Here is a 2,500-nt window from a genome sequence, read left to right as displayed (position 1 = left end):
AAGTATTCACCCCCTTGAGTCAATATTTGGTAGAGGCACCTTTGGCAGCAATTACAGCCATGAGTCTATTTGGATAAGTCTCTACCAGCTTTGCACATCTGGACACTGCTATTTTTGCCCATTCTTCTTTGCAAAATTGCTCAAGCTCCGTCAAGTTGGATGGGGACCTTTGGTGAACAGCAATTTTCAACTCTTTCCACATATTCTCAATTAGATTGAGGTCCGGGCTTTGACTGGGCCACTCCAGGACATTGACCTTTTTGTTTTTAAGCCACTCCAGTGTGCCTTTGGCTGTATGTTTGGGGTCATTGTCCTGCTGGAAGATGAATCTTCTCCAAGTCCCAGGTCTCTTGCAGACTTCAGCAGGTTTTCCTTCAGGATTTCTCTGTACTTTGCCGCATCCATTTTGCCCTCTATCTTCACGAGCTTTCCAGGCCCTGACGCAGAGAAGCATCCCCATAGCATGATGCTGCCACCACCATGCTTCACGGTAGGGATGGTGTTCTCAGGATGATGTACGGTGTTAGGCTTGCGCCAAACATAGCGCTTAGCGTTGTGGCCAAAAAGCTCTATTCTGGTCTCATCAGACCATAGAATCTTCTTCCACTTGGTCTCAGAGTCTCCCACATGCCTTCTGGGAAACTCTAGCCGAGATTTGATGCGAGTTTTTTTCTTTTTGCCACTCTCCCATAAAGGCCAGTTTTGTGAAGCACCCGGGCTATTGTTGCCATATGCACAGTGTCTCCCAGCTCAGCCGTGGAACACTGTAACTCCTTTAGAGTTGCCATAGGCCTCTTGGTGGCCTCCCTGACTAGTGCCCTATACGCCCGGATACTCCGTTTTTGAGGACGGCCTGTTCTAGACAGATTCACAGTTGTGCCATATTCTCTCCATTTCTTAATAATGGACTTTACTGTGCTCTGAGAGGATATTCAATGCCTTGGAAATGTTCTTATATCCTACCCCTGATTGGTGCTTTTGAAGAACCTTATTCCGGATTTGCTTTGAATGTTCCTTCATCTTCATGATGTAGTTTTTGTTAGGAAATGTACTAACCAACTGTGGGACCTCCCAGAGACAGGTGTATTTAACCTGAAATCATGTGAAACACCTTAATTGCACACAGGTGGACTCCATTCAACTAATTATGTGACTTCTAAAGACAATTGGTTGCACCAGAGCTTATTTAGGTGTGTCATAGCAAAGGGGGTGAATACTTATGCAATCAATTATTTTCTGTTTTATATTTGTAATTAATTTAGAACAAGTTGTAGATTTTATTTTTCACTTTGACATTATGGACTTTTCTTGTGTTGATCAGTGGCAAAAACTCCCAATTAAATCCATTTTGATTCCATGTTGTAACACAATGAAATGTGGAAAAGTCCAAGGGGGGTGAATACTTTTGAGAGCCACTGTATTTCTTAGCAGACACCCTTATCCAGGACGACTTACAATTGTTACAAGATATCACATTATTTTTACATACAATTATATTATTTTTCTACATACAATTACCCATTTATACAGTTGGATTTTTACTGGAGCAATCTAGGTAAAGTACCTTGCTCAAGGGTACAGCAGCAATGTCCCCCACCTGGGATTGAACCCACGACCTTCTAGTCAAGAGTCCCGAGACCTAACCACTACTCCACACTGCCGCCCTGACCATAGTCAAAACTGAGCTACATGACCAGAGTCACCATTGAGCTACATGACCAGAGTCACCATTGAGCTACATGACCAGAGTCACCATTGAGCTAAATGACCATAGTTAGAATAGAATTGACTAGAGTCAGAATAGTGCTACATTGGAGGCTGTGTGGTCCAGTGGTTAAAGAAAAGGGCTTGTAACCAGGAGGTCCCCGGTTCAAATCCCACCTTAGCCACTGACTCACTGTGTGACCCTGAGCAAGTCACTTAACCTCCTTGTGCTCCGTCTTTCGGGTGAGATGTAATTGTAAGTGACTCTGCAGCTGATGCAAAGTTCACACACCCTAGTCTCTGTAAGTCGCCTTGGATAAAGGTGTCTGCTAAATAAACACATAATAATAATACATTACCATAGCCACAAAAAACCTTAGTGGACAAAGTGGGTCTGGGTGGCCGAGCGGCAGTTCCAGGAGGTCGGCATGAAGTAGTGACTTGCTCTCATAATGCTATTAGATAACAGATACACTGGGGGGGTAAGTGCATATTACTAAGGGCATGGTCTTTTGATCAAAAAAATATTTAAGTAAAAATAATAAGTCAAGCCATGTGGGAGGCTCTGCACCCCGGGCAGAGTTCCCATTCACCCCTGGCAGCTTCCACTTCCCTGGAAGTCTTTCTGTTGCCCTCCCGTGCCTGGCGCCAGATCAGGTCGGGCTGGAGGCTCTGTTTTCGGCTTGGGGAGGCGGTGGGTCCCCTTACAGTCCTGGACTTCCATGCTGATGGAAGTATGCTGCCCTCCCGCGCCTGGCGCCAGATCAGGCCGGGCTGGAGGCTCTGTTTTGGGCTT

This window comes from Acipenser ruthenus, unplaced genomic scaffold (genome assembly GCF_902713425.1).
Source record: "Acipenser ruthenus unplaced genomic scaffold, fAciRut3.2 maternal haplotype, whole genome shotgun sequence".
NCBI lineage: Eukaryota > Metazoa > Chordata > Actinopteri > Acipenseriformes > Acipenseridae > Acipenser > Acipenser ruthenus.
Note: the sequence above shows the minus strand (reverse complement) of the source record.